This window comes from Lissotriton helveticus, chromosome 1_1 (assembly GCF_964261635.1).
Source record: "Lissotriton helveticus chromosome 1_1, aLisHel1.1, whole genome shotgun sequence".
NCBI lineage: Eukaryota > Metazoa > Chordata > Amphibia > Caudata > Salamandridae > Lissotriton > Lissotriton helveticus.
Genome location: NC_136057.1, coordinates 1,420,353,996 through 1,420,372,034, shown reverse-complemented (window position 1 = coordinate 1,420,372,034; position 18,039 = coordinate 1,420,353,996).

Sequence of the window (18,039 nt, the reverse complement as noted above, 5' to 3'; positions counted from 1 at the left end):
GCCTAACTGAGTTCAAGAATACATGTATTCCCATATTTTTAAACACATCAACTAAGCAAAATATTCACCCAGATTCATTTAAAATCAAGCTTGACTCACAGTGTGATCTTAGACACATGACCAGGATGTTACATGTAATCTACCATGTCTGTCTCTGCTTGCACTATGTGTGTCTGTGCTCATACCATCTCACAGTCTCTACTGGCACAAAACAGACCATATATATATAACCAAGACATAACATTCCTTTTTCATTTCAACAGCACACCCTGGATCTTTATTGCACAGCTTAGAGCCTATTTGGGAACTAGGAGGCCTGACAGACATGCTGCCTAAGATTCTCTAGTAGTACATAGCCTAAAGCCTAACTGACCTCAAGAATACATTTATTCCCATATTTTTAAACACATCAACTAAGCAAATTATTCACCCAGATTCATTTAAAATCAAGCTTGACTACCAGTGTGATCTTAGACACATGACCAGGATATTACAGGCAATCTACCATGTCTGTCTCTGCTTGCACTATGTGTGTCTGTGCTCATACTATCTCACTCTCTCTACTTGCAAAAAACAGACCATATATATATAAGCAAGACATAACATTCCTTTTTCATTTCAACAGCACACCCTGGATCTTTATTGCACAGCTTAGAGCCTATTTGGGAACTAAGAGGCCTGACAGACATGCTGCCTAAGATTCTCTAGTACTACATATCTTAAAGCCTAACTGAGTTCAAGAATACATGTATTCCCATATTTTTAAACACATCAACTAAGCAAAATATTCACCCAGATTCATTTCAAATCAAGCTTGACTCACAGTGTGATCTTAGACACTTGACCAGGATGTTACATGTAATCTACCATGTCTGTCTCTGCTTGCACTATGTGCGTCTGTGCTCATACTATCTCATTGTCTCTACTGGCAAAAACAGACCATATATATATAACCAAGACATAACATTCCTTTTTCATTTCAACAGCACACCCTGGATCTTTATTGCACAGCTTAGAGCCTATTTGGGAACTAAGAGGCCTGACAGACATGCTGCCTAAGATTCTCTAGTAGTACATATCCTAAAGCCTAACTGACTTCAAGAATACATATATTCCCATATTTTTAAACACATCAACTAAGCAAATTATTCACCAAGATTCATTTAAAATCAAGCTTGACTCACAGTGTGATCTTAGACACATGACCAGGATGGATTTTGCATGTAATCTACCATGTCTGTCTCTGCTTGCACTTTCTGTGTCTGTGCTCATTATATCTCACTGTCTCTACTGGCAAAAAACAGACCCTATATATATATAAGCAAGACATAACATTCCTTTTTCATTTCAACAGCACACCCTGGATCTGTATTGCACAGCTTAGAGCCTATTTGGGAACTAAGAGGCGGGACAGACATGCTTCCTAAGATTCTCTAGTAGTACATATCCTAAAGCCTAACTGACTTCAAGAATACATGTATTCCCATATTTTTAAACACATCAACCAAGCAAATTATTCACCCAGATTCATTTCAAATCAAGCTTGACTCACAGTGTGATCTTAGACACTTGACCAGGATGTTACATGTAATCTACCATGTCTGTCTCGGCTTGCACTATGTGCGTCTGTGCTCATACTATCTCATTGTCTCTACTGGCAAAAACAGACCATATATATATAACCAAGACATAACATTCCTTTTTAATTTCAAAAGCACTCCCTGCATCTTTATTGCCCAGCTTAGAGCCTATTTGGGAACTAAGAGGCCTGACAGACATGCTGCCTAAGATTCTCTAGTAGTACATATCCTAAAGCCTAACTGAGTTCAAGAATACATGTATTCCCATATTTTTAAATGCATCAACTAAGCAAAGTATTCACCCAGATTCATTTAAAATCAAGCTTGACTCACAGTGTGATCTTAGACACATGACCAGGATGTTACATGTAATCGACCATGTCTGTCTCTGCTTGCACTATGTGTGTCCGAGCTCATACTATCTCACTGTCTCTACTGGCAAAAAGCAGACCATATATATATATAACCAAGACATAACATTCCTTTTTCATTTCAACAGCACACCCTGGATCTTTATTGCACAGCTTAGAGCCTATTTGGGAACTAAGAGGCCTGGCAGACATGCTGCCTAAGATTCTCTAGTACTACATATCTTAAAGCCTAACTGAGTACAAGAATACATGTATTCCCATATTTTTAAACACATCAACTAAGCAAATTATTCACCCAGATTCATTTAAAATCAATCTTGACTCACAGTGTGATCTTAGACACATGACCAGGATGTTACATGTAATCTACCATGTCTGTCTCTGCTTGCACTATGTGTGTCTGTGCTCATACTATCTCACTGTCTCTACTGGCAAAAAACAAAACATATATATATATATCCAAGACATAACATTCCTTTTTCATTTCAACAGCACACCCTGGTTCTTTATTGCACAGATTAGAGCCTATTTGGGAATTAAGAGGCCTGACAGACATGCTGCCTAAGATTCTCTAGTAGTACATATCCTAAAGCCTAACTGACTTCAAGAATACATGTATTCCCATATTTTTAAACATATCAACTAAGCAAATTATTCACCCAGATTCATTTCAAATCAAGCTTGACTCACAGTGTGATCTTAGACACTTGACCAGGATGTTACATGTCATCTACCATGTCTGTCTCTGCTTGCACTATGTGCGTCTGTGCTCATACTATCTCATTGTCTCTACTGGCAAAAAACAGACCATATATATATAACCAAGACATAACATTCCTTTTTCATTTCAACAGCACACCCTGGATCTTTATTGCACAGCTTAGAGCCTATTTGGGAACTAAGAGGCCTGACAGACATCCTGCCTAAGATTCTCTAGTACTACATATCTTAAAGCCTAACTGAGTTCAAGAATACATGTATTCCCATATTTTTAAACACATCAACTAAGCAAAATATTCACCCAGATTCATTTAAAATCAAGCTTGACTCACAGTGTGATCTTAGACACATGACCAGGATGTTACATGTAATCTACCATGTCTGTCTCTGCTTGCACTATGTGTGTCTGTGCTCATACCATCTCACAGTCTCTACTGGCACAAAACAGACCATATATATATAACCAAGACATAACATTCCTTTTTCATTTCAACAGCACACCCTGGATCTTTATTGCACAGCTTAGAGCCTATTTGGGAACTAGGAGGCCTGACAGACATGCTGCCTAAGATTCTCTAGTAGTACATAGCCTAAAGCCTAACTGACCTCAAGAATACATTTATTCCCATATTTTTAAACACATCAACTAAGCAAATTATTCACCCAGATTCATTTAAAATCAAGCTTGACTACCAGTGTGATCTTAGACACATGACCAGGATATTACATGCAATCTACCATGTCTGTCTCTGCTTGCACTATGTGTGTCTGTGCTCATACTATCTCACTCTCTCTACTTGCAAAAAACAGACCATATATATATAAGCAAGACATAACATTCCTTTTTCATTTCAACAGCACGCCCTGGATCTTTATTGCACAGCTTAGAGCCTATTTGGGAACTAAGAGGCCTGACAGACATGCTGCCTAAGATTCTCTAGTACTACATATCTTAAAGCCTAACTGAGTTCAAGAATACATGTATTCCCATATTTTTAAACACATCAACTAAGCAAAATATTCACCCAGATTCATTTCAAATCAAGCTTGACTCACAGTGTGATCTTAGACACATGACCAGGATGTTACATGTAATCTACCATGTCTGTCTCTGCTTGCACTATGTGTGTCTGTGCTCATACCATCTCACAGTCTCTACTGGCACAAAACAGACCATATATATATAACCAAGACATAACATTCCTTTTTCATTTCAACAGCACACCCTGGATCTTTATTGCACAGCTTAGAGCCTATTTGGGAACTAGGAGGCCTGACAGACATGCTGCCTAAGATTCTCTAGTAGTACATAGCCTAAAGCCTAACTGACCTCAAGAATACATTTATTCCCATATTTTTAAACACATCAACTAAGCAAATTATTCACCCAGATTCATTTAAAATCAAGCTTGACTCACAGTGTAATCTTAGACACTTGACCAGGATGTTACATGTAATCTACCATGTCTGTCTCTGCTTGCACTATGTGTGTCTGTGCTCATACCATCTCACCGTCTCTGTGCACTATCTTTACAGATTAAAGAAACACGTGCAAATATAATTCTTTCTATCACCCAGACACTCTCTGTGATCCTGGTCAAAAAAGTATGACACTTATACTAGAGATGTAGGTGCATTCTGTTAGTTAGGCCCTTCTGGGCATGTGTGAAGTGGAGTATGTTAAACATAGTTTGTCTCTAGACAGGCTACAAGTACAGTTAACAGAAAGGTAGGAGAGAGCACATGGGAAAGAAAATGGCTGCCAGAAATACAAAATAGCTTCCAGCTCATGCCAACACATCTGTCTAATATTCAACACATGGGCTGTGTTCTCTGTCTTAAAGAAATGACTGTGATAAATGGGGTTAGTAAAATGAGCACTTTTAAAGTTTTTCACCAGGATTTTACATGTAATCTACCATGTCTGTGTCTGCTTGCACTATCTGTGTCTGTGCTCATACCATCTCACCGTCTCTACTGGCAAAAAACAGACCATATATATATATAAGCAAGACATAACATTCCTTTTTCATTTCAACAGCACACCCTGGATCTTTATTGCACAGCTTAGAGACTATATTTGGGAACTAAGAGGCCTGACAGACATGTAGCCTAAGATTCTCTAGCAGTACATATCCTAAAGCCTAACTGACTTCAAGAATACATGTATTCCCATATTTTTAAACACATCAACTAAGCAAATTATTCACCCAGATTCATTTAAAATCAAGCTTGACTACCAGTGTGATCTTAGACACATGACCAGGATATTACATGCAATCTACCATGTCTGTCTCTGCTTGCACTATGTGTGTCTGTGCTCATACTATCTCACTCTCTCTACTTGCAAAAAACAGAGCATATATATATAAGTAAGACATAACATTCCATTTTCATTTCAACAGCACACCCTGAATCTTTATTGCACAGCTTAGAGCCTATTTGGAAACTAAGAGGCCTGACAGACATGCTGCCTAAGATTCTCTAGTAGTACATATCCTAAAGCCAAACTGACTTCAAGAATACATATATTCCCATATTTTTAAACACATCAACTAAGCAAATTATTCACCCAGATTCATTTAAAATCAAGCTTGAATCACAGTGTAATCTTAGACACTTGACCAGGATGTTACATGTAATCTACCATGTCTGTCCCTGCTTGCACTATGTGTGTCTGTGCTCATACCATTTCACCGTCTCTGTGTACCATCTTTACAGATTAAAGAAACACGTGCAAATATAATTCTTTCTTTCACCCAGACACTCTCTGTGATCCTGGTCAAAATAGTCTGACACTTATACTAGAGATGTAGGTGCATTCTGTTAGTTAGGCCCTTCTGGGCATGTGTGAAGTGGAGTATGTTAAACATAGTTTGTCTCTAGACAGGCTACAAGTACAGTTAACAGAAAGGTAGGAGAGAGCACATGGGAAAGAAAATGGCTGCCAGAAATACAAAATGGCTTCCAGCTCATGCCAACAAATCTGTCTAATATTCAACACATGGGCTGTGTTCTCTGTCTTAAAGAAATGACTGTGATAAATGGTTTTAGTAAAATGAGCACTTTTAAAGTTTTTCACCAGGATTTTACATGTAATCTACCATGTCTGTGTCTGCTTGCACTATCTGTGTCTGTGCTCATACCATCTCACCGTCTCTACTGGCAAAAAACAGATCATATATATATAAGCAAGACATAACATTCCTTTTTCATTTCAACAGCACACCCTGGATCTTTATTGCACAGCTTAGAGACTATATTTGGGAACTAAGAGGCCTGACAGACATGTAGCCTAAGATTCTCTAGCAGTACATATCCTAAAGCCTAACTGACTTCAAGAATACATATATTCCCATATTTTTAAACACATCAACTAAGCAAATTATTCACCCAGATTCATTTAAAATCAAGCTTGACTCACAGTGTAATCTTAGACACTTGACCAGGATGTTACATGTAATCTACCATGTCTGTCTCTGCTTGCACTATGTGTGTCTGTGCTCATACTATCTCACTGTCTCTACTGGCAAAAAACAGAGCATATATATATAAGTAAGACATAACATTCCTTTTTCATTTCAAACGCACACCCTGGATCTTTATTGCACAGCATGGAGCCTATTTGGAAATTAAGAGACCTAACACACATGCTGCCTAAGATTCTCTAGCAGTACATATCCTAAAGCCTAAATGCCCCGTGACTGAGATGCATCATTAGAGCTGTGTAAATAATAACTGCGTCAGCCCCGTACCTGAGGTGCATCATCAGATCTGTGTGAATAATGACGGTGTCAGCCCGGTGTCTGAAGTGCATCATCAGAGCTGTGTAAATTATAACCACTGTTATCCCCGTGCAGATGTTCGTCATCAGAGCTGTGTGAGTAATAACAGCCGTCAGCCCCGTGCCTGAGGTGCATCATCAAAGCTGTGTGAATAATAACTGCTGTGAGCACCGTGCCTGAGGTGCATCATCAGAGCTGTGTGAGTAATAATAGCCGTCAGCCCCGTGCCTGAGGTGCATCATCAGAGCTGTGTGAATAATAACAGCTGAGAGGCCCGTGCATTCTGTTAGTTAGGCCCTTCTGGGCATGTGTTAAGTGAAGTATGTTAAACATAGTTTGTTTCTAGACAGGCTACAAGGAAAGTTAACAGAAAGGTAGGAGAGAGCACATGGGAAAGAAAATGGCTGCCAGAAATACAAAATGGCTTCCAGCTCATGCCAACAAATCTGTCTAATATTCAACACACGGGCTGTGTTCTCTGTCTTAAAGAAATGACTATGATAAATGGTTTTAATAAAATGAGCACTTTAAAAGTTTTTCATCAAGATTTTACATGCAATCTACCATGTCTGTGTCTGCTTGCACTATCTGTGTCTGTGCTCATACTATCTCACTGTCTCTACTGGCAAAAAACAGACCATATATATATATAAGCAATACATAACATTCCTTTTTCATTTCAACAGCACACCCTGGATCTTTATTGCACAGCTTAGAGCCTATTTGGGAACTAAGAGGCGTGACAGACATGCTGCCTAAGATTCTCTAGTATTACATATCCTAAAGCCTAACTGAGTTCAAGAATACATGTATTCCCATATTTTTAAACACATCAACTAAGCAAATTATTCACCCAGATTCATTTAAAATCAAGCTTGACTCACAGTGTGATCTTAGACACATGACCAGGATGGATTTTGCATGTAATCTACCATGTCTGTCTCTGCTTGCACTATGTGTGTCTGTGCTCATACTATCTCACTGTCTCTACTGGCAAAAAACAGACCCTATATATATATAAGCAAGACATAACATTCCTTTTACATTTCAACAGCACACCTTGGATCTTTATTGCACAGCTTAGAGCCTATTTGGGAACTAAGAGGCATGACAGACATGTTTCCTAAGATTCTCTAGTAGTACATATCCTAAAGCCTAACTGACTTCAAGAATACATGTATTCCCATACTTTTAAACACATCAACCAAGCAAAGTATTCACCCAGATTCATTTCAAATCAAGCTTGACTCACAGTGTGATATTAGACACTTGACCAGGATGTTACATGTAATCTACCATGTCTGTCTCTGCTTGCACTATGTGCGTCTGTGCTCATACTATCTCATTGTCTCTACTGGCAAAAACAGACCATATATATATATATAACCAAGGCATAACATTCCTTTTTCATTTCAACAGCACTCCCTGGATCTTTATTGCACAGCTTATAGCCTATTTGGGAACTAAGAGGCCTGACAGACATGCTGCCTAAGATTCTCTAGTAGTACATATCCTAAAGCCTAACCGAGTTCAAGAATACATGTATTCCCATATTTTTAAACGCATCAACTAAGCAAATTATTCACCCAGATTCATTTAAAATCAAGCTTGACTCACAGTGTGATCTTAGACACATGACCAGGATGTTACATGTAATCGACCATGTCTGTCTCTGCTTGCACTATGTGTGTCTGTGCTCATACTATCTCTACTGGCAAAAAACAGACCATATATATATAACCAAGACATAACATTCCTTTTTCATTTCAACAGCACACCCTGGATCTTTATTGCACAGCTTAGAGCCTATTTGGGAACTAAGAGGCCTGACAGACATGCTGCCTAAGATTCTCTAGTAGTACATATCCTAAAGCCTAACTGACTTAAAGAATACATATATTCCCATATTTTTAAACACATCAACTAAGCAAATTATTCACCTAGATTCATTTAAAATCAAGCTTGACTCACAGTGTGATCTTAGACACATGACCAGGATGGATTTTGCATGTAATCTACCATGTCTGTCTCTGCTTGCACTATCTGTGTCTGTGCTCATACTATCTCACTGTCTCTACTGGCAAAAAACAGACCCTATATATATATAAGCAAGACATAACATTCCTTTTTCATTTCAACAGCACACCCTGAATCTTTATTGTACAGCTTAGAGCCTATTTGGAAACTAAGAGGCCTGACAGACATGCTGCCTAAGATTCTCTAGTAGTACATATCCTAAAGCCTAACTGACTTCAAGAATACATGTCTTCCCATATTTTTAAACACATCAACCAAGCAAATTATTCACCCAGATTCATTTCAAATCAAGCTTGACTCACAGTGTAATCTTAGACACTTGACCAGGATGTTACATGTAATCTACCATGTCTGTCTCTGCTTGCACTATGTGTGTCTGTGCTCATACCATCTCACCGTCTCTGTGCACCATCTTTACAGATTAAAGAAACACATGCAAATATAATTCTTTCTATCACCCAGACACTCTCTGTGATCCTGGTCAAAATAGTCTAACACTTATACTAGAGATGTAGCTGCATTCTGTTAGTTAGGCCCTTCTGGGCATGTGTGAAGTGGAGTATGTTAAACATAGTTTGTCTCTAGACCGGCTACAAGTACAGTTAACAGAAAGGTAAGAGAGAGCACATGGGAAAGAAAATGGCTGGCAGAAATACAAAATGGCTTCCAGCTCATGCCAACAAATCATTCTAATATTCAACACATGGGCTGTGTTCTCTGTCTTAAAGAAAAGACTGTGATAAATGGTTTTAGTAAAATGAGCACTTTTAAAGTTTTTCACCAGGATTTTACATGTAATCTACCATGTCTGTGTCTGCTTGCACTATCTGTGTCTGTGCTCATACCATCTCACCGCCTCTACTGGCAAAAAACAGACCATATATATATAAGCAAGACATAACATTCCTTTTTCATTTCAACAGCACACCCTGGATCTTTATTGCACAGCTTAGAGCCTATATTTGGGAACTAAGAGGCCTGACAGACATGTAGCCTAAGATTCTTTAGCAGTACATATCCTAAAGCCTAACTGACTTCAAGAATACATATATTCCCATATTTTTAAACACATCAACTAAGCAAATTATTCACCCAGATTCATTTAAAATCAAGCTTGACTCACAGTGTAATCTTAGACACTTGACCAGGATGTTACATGTAATCTACCATGTCTGTCTCTGCTTGCACTATGTGTGTCTGTGCTCATACTATCTCACTGTCTCTACTGGCAAAAAACAGAGCATATATATATAAGTAAGACATAACATTCCATTTTCATTTCAAACGCACACCCTGGATCTTTATTGCACAGCATGGAGCCTATTTGGAAATTAAGAGACCTAACACACATGCTGCCTAAGATTCTCTAGCAGTACATATCCTAAAGCCTAAATGCCCCGTGACTGAGATGCATCATTAGAGCTGTGTAAATAATAACTGCGTGAGCCCCGTACCTGAGGTGCATCATCAGATCTGTGTGAATAATAACGGTGTCAGCCCGGTGTCTGAAGTGCATCATCAGAGCTGTGTAAATTATAACCACTGTTAGCCCCGTGCTGAGGTGCGTCATCAGAGCTGTGTGAGTAATAACAGCCGTCAGCCCCGTGCCTGAGGTGCATCATCAAAGCTGTTTGAATAATAACTGCTGTGAGCACCGTGCCTGAGGTGCATCATCAGAGCTGTGTGAGTAATAATAGCCGTCAGCCCCGTGCCTGAGGTGCATCATCAGAGCTGTGTGAATAATAACAGCTGAGAGGCCCGTGCATTCTGTTAGTTAGGCCCTTCTGGGCATGTGTTAAGTGAAGTATGTTAAACATAGTTTGTTTCTAGACAGGCTACAAGGAAAGTTAACAGAAAGGTAGGAGAGAGCACATGGGAAAGAAAATGGCTACCAGAAATACAAAATGGCTTCCAGCTCATGCCAACAAATCTGTGTAATATTCCACACATAGGCTGTGTTCTCTGTCTTAAAGAAATGACTGTGATAAATGGTTTTAGTCAAATGAGCACTTTTAAAGTTTTTTGACAGGATTTCACATGTAATCTACCATGTCTGTGTCTGCTTGCACTATCTGTGTATGTGCTCATACCATCTCACCGTCTCTACTGGCAAAAAACAGACCATATATATATAAGCAAAACATAACATTCCTTTTTCATTTCAACAGCACACCCTGGATCTTTATTGCACAGTTTAGAGCCTATTTGGGAACTAAGAGGCCTGACAGACATGCTGCCTAAGATTCTCTAGTAGTGCATATCCTAAAGCCTAACTGACTTCAAGAATACATATATTCCCATATTTTTAAACACATCAACTGGAAACGGGCAAGATGGCCGCAAGTAGGGAGCCCTAGCGAGGAGCTCCGGGGCTAGGGATCTCCAAAGTGGACTAAATCCCTGATCAACCCCCAAAGGCAACCCAAGACGAAGCGGAACAAACTCTAGTTATTTAGGCACATACAAAGCCTATAGAGACGCCTATAGAGACGCTTGACGCTGAAGGAGAATCTGTACCTGTTCTTGATCGGCAGACAAAGCTGATTATGCTCCGCGGACCCCATGGACGGCGGACCCCAGTGATGCTGACAACTTGATGTGGACCATCAGTGAAGGACCCACAGCCGACGCTCTCTGCCATTGACGAGCCAACGGACCTGGAGACTCGGAGGGCTTAGTGGCGGGAAACGCGGTAAAGGCTGACACAGACGGGACCTCTTGGAAAGGCGGAGCAGAGGGACCTTCGGCGAACGGCGAGAGAGGTATGCCCATCCTCTCCCCCATCGCGGCCCCACCAGCTTAAAATAGGAGAAAAACGAGCAACAGCAGCGACGGAGGCAATGGAAATGCGGCGCGCCTGACCTTAAAATGGCGGCCGCGTCAGACTTACTCGAACACAGGATGCTGCTCTCTAACACGGGGGCATAGACAGCGGAGGAGGACTCGCGACCCGGAAGAGGAAGGAAGACACACCAGACACCCTCCCCCCCCCCTCCTAACTGATGAGCATAAGTGAAAAGGGACTACCAAACCCAGGTTTGGAAAGCAAGATTAATTTGATGAACAGCGAAAAGGGACCAAACAGCCAATTTAGAAAGGGAATGAGATAAAGGCTGTGTAGGAATTCGCCTTGGTTAAAACTGGCTGACATTTTGAACTGTCTATATCTGCACTGACATTACACTGGTTACCTATCTACAGACAACTCGCGCTCACATTTAGGGTTAATCAATGCAATTATTCTAAATACTATTGAGGCCACCATAATTACTAAGGACTTATGAAAATAAGATAATTTAACTATTGTGGAACATTTAATTAGAGGATCCTACTTGAAACAGTAGTCGGGAAGTCACTGTCAACAGCTATATACTCTACGTCTACAGTGCTATTATTAATAAGAGCAATCCAAATAAGCACAAAGGAATCTACACCTACCACCTCGAAACCATAATACTGACCCTCAACGTGAAGCGGAAATGGACAGAAGAAATCTAGGATCGACAGGGCTCAATGCAAAAAGCATAGAATATCCTTCATTCTTATCCAAGAATGCTGCCAAGAAATTCAAACACAATACTCTGAGAAAAAACCCGGACATGCTGTTCTCTGACCCATACTTTGATAGATTTAAAGGCATCATGATAAATGACCTTATATTCTACACAGTCAAAACAGCTAAATGGCGCAACGCCCTATCTAAAATGCTGTTCACTAAAACTATAAAAAACATACCTTATGGGACAAAAATAACGACATCATTAACTAAAAGAAGTAAGGCAGAAATATGCATTACCATGTATAGAACGGGAATAGTACTGATACAAGCGACCAACAGAGAACTTGAGAAATTTGAGACAACTTTCCAAAACTTAAAGAAATACATTGAAGGAACAAGCTCCCAACAAAACATGACTCCACTAGATGTTACTCTTGAAAACAACGACACCAACACTAGAGACTCCAATCAAACGGACAGCCAGAGCAACCAAACATCTAACATTGGAGATTCAACTGAAAACGGGATGGTAACACCAGAATATGAGATAGATAGGATAGAGATATCTAATATCCTTGGAACCAAAGAGAACAACCAAGCACCAAGGAAAGTGCAGTTGCCGCCAACGCTCAACTCCACCGTGGCTGAAGAGTGCACCCCAGCTCTAATAGAGTCCCTCCACGAAGTTAACGGAATAAACAAGGTGAACCATATCGACCTTCCTCACCCTCCCTCGAATGCGAGACTTGAGGTCCATAGAGCCCGACCCTCAAAAAGGCCCCTTACATACCATAACATAGGAAGTAATGGGGATACCTCCAATAGGGCCAGAAAGCTCAACCAAACTAATGATAACAAGAAAAGAGGTATGGCAACGAGATCAGGTCTATCACGGAGTAGAGTAAATTGCAATACACTTCCAGCCAGATCTCTCTTACACAAGAAACCAACCCGAACACAGAAAGAAGTCAAGGAGCTCCAGAAACTTGTAGGAAACCTGGCACAAAACTCGAGGAAAATATCACAGACAATTGGAAAAATCTGGGAGATGGCGATAAGTACACACACCAAGGTGTCACACATCCAGAATCTGGTACTCAGACCCAACAGACCTAACAGGACCAAGCCCTTGTCAAATGAAGAAGCTCTGGCCTTACTCCAATCTTATGAACAAACTGCCCCCGACAGAGAGGAGAATATCAAAACAGTACCTATTGACCCTAATAGAACGTCTAGAAAGAATGACAGGAAAGCAATTCACCAAAACCTACAACACATTCAGCTATCGTCAGCCGAATCTAATAATGAAGAACTTGTTAAATCACAGAATCCCCTGAAGTGCCTACTACTTAACTGTCGATCTGCAACCAAACATGCATCAGACATAGCCGCCCTCATCATTAACAAGGAAATTGACCTGGCCATCCTCACCGAAACATGGCTCAATGAATCATCGTCGCCTACCATGGATCTATTAATACCACCACAATATAACATCGTCAGGTTAGACAGACCAAGGAATGTAGGAGGAGGTATAGCTTGCATTCACCGCTCAGAGATTGAGATCTGCCAATTCCAATCTGACCCCTTAGAATCCTGTGAATACCTTGGTGTCAATGCGAGAACGCCAAACAATCAAAGCTGCAACTTGCATGCATTCTACCACCCACCAGGAGAGAACGCAAAATTCACAGAGCAACTGATAGAGATCATAACAACCAACTCTAACTCCGATGCTATTAACATATTTTTAGGCGACTTTAACCTCCACTGGGACGACGGCAATGACAAACTGGTTAACTCGCTTAAAGACTTCCTCAATGACCTAAAACTTACACAAGCATGCAATCAACCCACACACAAACAAGGAGCAACCTTAGACTGGATCATTTCAAGAAATTCAGAGACAGCAGTCCTCGATTTAGACCCTTGTGATTGGTCGGACCATCACATCATAACATTCGCGATACCGACAATGAAAAAGGGAAAGACCATGCAACCACGCAAGCTCAAGAAATTGGTCAGAGACACAAAAGAAGCCAATATGGATCTACTGGTTGAAAGGTGTGAGAAAGACCTGAAGCCACCCAACAATAAGCAAAATGTCAATGAGCTGACGGATCACTACATAACCTCAATCGGAAATATCGTCAACGACATCATGCCCCAAAAACTGAAAAAAGTCTCAGAGAAGCCAAAAAATCCTTGGTTTAATGAGTCTCTGAACGAGGACAGGCGCAAACTGAGAATGGCAGAAAGAAAATGGAGACAACATCCCTCATCCCCTGAGCTGAAAGCCCTCAGAAAAACAAGAAAAGAATACAACAAAAAGATTATCGACTCCAAAAAAGAATTTTTCAGAGCTGAACTGGACAATGCCAGAAACAGACCTCGTAAACTCTTCCAGATCTTAAAACAACAGTCAAACAAACTAGCCAAAATGGTTCAAGAGAACACAAATACTCCCATAAGCTGCGAAGAATTCTCCGCATTTTTCGCCGAAAAATCAAAAATGCTAGACATCGAACTCACAAATGCTGCAGCTAACCTTACGACCCTTCCCCCACTGAAAAATGAGGCCAACATGTCAACGGAGGGTCTCCAAACAAAAAACAATGCTAAATGGGACACATTTGAATTATATGACCAAGAAATGATCGCCAAAACGCTGATGGAAGTTAGACCAAACAACCACTATCAAGATCCTCTACCGGGAAAGTGTGTAAAAGAAATCACCCACACTCTAATTCCAATCTGGACTGAGATAATAAATGCCTCTCTGGCACAAGGGAGCCTCCCTGACTGCCTAAAAACAGGTCAGGTAGTGCCCATCATCAAAAAACCGACAGCCGATGCAACAGATCCAAATAATTATCGACCTGTGACTAACATCCCTCTACTGGCCAAACTCATTGAGAAATGTGTGCAGGGCCAATTAAGCCAACACATCGCTAAGTTCTCGCTTCTTGATGATTGCCAATCTGGCTTCAGAACAGGGCACAGTACTGAAACGGCGATTCTGCATATTGTCGATGACGCCCTACAGGCCCTAGACCGAAATCAAACATGCCTACTGATTCTTCTCGACCTGTCAGCAGCATTTGACACGGTAAAGCACGAAGTACTATTGACCAGGCTACAAGACAGAATGGGCGTATCCGGAAACGTACTGAAATGGTTCTGTTCTTTTCTAAAGAACAGGACCCAACGATTCCAGGTTAACCAAGCAATCTCTTCCCCAAGCCCCAATACAATCGGGGTTCCTCAAGGCTCAACGTTATCCCCTGATCTATTCAACTTGTATGTGGAACCTCTCACAGAGATCCTCCAAAAATCACAGATATCCTATCATATGTATGCAGATGACACGCAGATTTACATGAAGATCGCCTCCCTTGAGGACATTGACCGAATAAACCAGACACTAAAGGAATCGTTGCGATGGTTAACAATTAACCATCTGAAACTAAACACCCAGAAAACAGAATTCCTGCTAATCTCACCGACAAGGAGCCAATCCGAAGTTAAGGAATGGACTAAACTGGTGACAGCGCTAAATTGCACCCCGACCCTAGTTAATTCAGCCAAATCACTAGGAATCACGCTTGATGAAAACCTCAACATGAAAGAACACATTAACTCAATGGCTAAGAGCGCCCGCTTCCACTTAAATTACCTAAGAAAAATGAAACCCTTTATCTCAGCAACGGATCTAAAACTGGCTATCCAATCTCTAGTTATCTCGAGGATCGAATACGGATGCACCACATTAGCTGGCCTTCCGAAAACTTCCACAGCACCATTAAAAGCCTGCCTCAACGCTGCGGCGAGACTCATCTCCGGAACGAAGAAATTCGACCACATAACTCCCCACCTGAAAGCACTAAACTGGCTACCTTATGAGGCCAGAATTCAAATGAAGATAGCCTGTATTACACATAAAGCGGTTCATTACAACATGCCTAGATACCTAGCGAAGAAACTTAAGCTATCAGGAGGTAACAGACCAACTAGAAGTGCAAAAGACTTCCTATTACGACCTGCCTTTTTCCACAAGATAAAGACCTACAACAGAGCTTTCTCCAGAGCTGCCCCCAGAATCTGGAACTCACTACCTCCAAACATCAGGAAAATTCAAAACACAGTATCATTCAAACGAGAACTGAAGTCGCATTTGATGAGTAAATACCCTACATAGAGATTCCGGCAGATTATGGAGATGATCATTTACGCTACTAGAGGGCGATCCTCTTCATAAAACTGGAAAATTGATTGCTGACAACTGACCATTTTTTCATGGTCGCGCCTGAGACTTGTCACGTTTCTGCTACCTCATATACCTGAGATCTTATAACTCTATCTCACAGTCATAATCTATATAACCACTACCTCACCATATTTATTTACCCATATTATCCTTGATATGCACTGAAATTCCTTATAACTCTACCTCTCCATGCTCGGACTACTATCATGACACAAGCTAAGTCCAGTTCGCCACCGAATGCCAATTGCACAGACATGAGGAAATATATATCTAATATGTCTATATAGTTCATTACCTTCTACCTCATTACTATGTTTTTTGTTATTTACTGTTACTATAATGCCTACATGTTATCCTTTCCCTGTTAAGCGCTCTGATACCCACGGGTCTTGTCCGCGCTATACAAAACTCTATAAATAAATAAAAAAATAAATAAACTGAGCAAATTATTCACCCAGATTCATTTAAAATCAAGCTTGACTCACAGTGTGATCTTAGACACATGACCAGGATGTTACATGTAATCTACCATGTCTGTCTCTGCTTGCACTATGTGTGTCTGTGCTCATACTATCTCACTGTCTCTACTGGCACAAAACAGACCATATATATATAACCAAGACATAACATTCCTTTTTCATTTCAACAGCACACCCTGGATCTTTATTGCAAAGCTTAGAGCCTATTTGGGAACTAAGAGGCCTGACAGACATGCTGCCTAAGATTCTCTAGTAGGACATATCCTAAAGCCTAACTGACTTCAAGAATACATGTATTCCCATATTTTTAAACACATGAACTAAGCAAATTATTCACCCAGATTCATTTAAAATCAAGCTTGACTCACAATGTGATCTTAGACACATGACCAGGATGTTACATGTAATCTACCATGTCTGTCTCGGCTTGCACTATGTGTGTCTGTGCTCATATCTTCTCACCGTCTCTCTGCACCATCTTTACAGATTACAGAAAAACGTGCAAATATAATTCTTTCTTTCACCCAGACACTCTCTGTGATCCTGGTCAAAATAGTCTGACACTTATACTAGAGAAGTAGGTGCATTCTGTTTGTTAGGTCCTTCTGGGCATGTGTGAAGAGGAGTATGTTAAACATAGTTCGTCTCTAGACAGGCTACAAGGACAGTTAACAGAAAGGTAGGAGAGAGCACACGGGAAAGAAAATGGCTGCCAGAAATACAAAATGGCTTCCAGCTCATGCAAACAAATCTGTCTAATATTCAACACATAGGCTGTGTTCTCTGTCTTAAAGAAATGACTGTGATAAATGGTTTTAATAAAATGAGCACTTTTAAAGTTTTTCACCAGGATTTTACATGTAATCTACCATGTCTGTGTCTGCTTGCACTATCTGTGTCTGTGCTCATACAATCTCACCATCTCTACTGGCAAAAAACAGACCATATACATATAAGCAAGACATAACATTCCTTTTTCATTTCAACAGCACACCCTAGATCTTTATTGCACAGCATAAAGCCTATTTGGGAACTGAGAGTCCTGCCAGACATGCTGCCTAAGATTCTCTAGCAGTACATATCCTAAAGCCTAACTAACTTCAAGAATACATGTATTCCCATATTTGTAAACACATCAACTAAGCACATTATTCACCCAGATTCATTTAAAATCAAGCTTGACTCACAGTGTGATATTAGACACATGACAGTATAGCTTGCAAATCAGTAAAATAATTACTATCTGCTCTTAAAACATTTTCTATGGCATTTCTACAGTACACCAAAAATGGTTACAAAAC